Below are 895 nucleotides of genomic sequence, written 5' to 3'. Positions count from 1 at the left end.
ACCAAGATAATAATGTAACAAGATGCTAGAGTTCCCAAAGACCAGCAATAGGAATGGGCAGAACACGAAGAAGCAAGGAGGATATATGATGATAATGTTCACAACTGGCATTGATGTGCATCTGCTATGTGCAAGAGATATACTTTGTATTTTCCATATATTAATCTGAATTTTGTGTAATTATCTGAATCTTAGAACATGTGAAATGACTAACTCTAATTATGCATATGAATTAAGGCTCACAGACATTCATACAATGGCAATGGATTCATGAAGATGCTAGTATGTTGATTAAGAGCAAGGAATTTGCATCCACACAAACCTCAAGTTCAGATCCTGAGTTCCCCCAAAGAACCCATCCAACCAACGGCAATGTCACTTCATTTCTTTGAACCTTAATTTCTTCATCTAGGAATAGGCATTTATTCAATGAAAGTGAGCACAATGTGTACTGGATTTTACAAGGTTTAGGAGAAATAGATGGAAATTTCACCCTCACTAGGCTTATGATTCACAGATGTGGACCACCATTAATCAAGGGACCCCAAAGACACAAAATTACAACCCTGGGAAGGCTAAGCGGAAAGGTGTGTGATCATAGCAGAAGGTACATAGTGCTTTAACCATATCTCTGTTTGCATCCCTTAGCCATTTCCTTGCACACCAACCTGTGGTGTGATTCTACTCCCAAAGCCAGCACCTGCATCTCTTTTTCAAGGGGAGGCTCACACTTCCAGGACCCACTTTGCCTGCGAGCGCAGAAAACCAAAAATGTCTGGAAATTTACTCTCCTACCCAACCCTATGCAGACTCTCAACTAATGTGTCATTTGTTTATTTGTAATTGACCTACTCAGCAGTAACTATAGTATTAAGAGCCAGAATGCTTTTTTTTG

The sequence above is a fragment of the Propithecus coquereli genome, unplaced genomic scaffold (genome assembly GCF_000956105.1).
Source record: "Propithecus coquereli isolate 6110/MARCELLA unplaced genomic scaffold, Pcoq_1.0 Scaffold165, whole genome shotgun sequence".
Lineage (NCBI taxonomy): Eukaryota > Metazoa > Chordata > Mammalia > Primates > Indriidae > Propithecus > Propithecus coquereli.
This window is presented reverse-complemented; position numbering follows the sequence as displayed.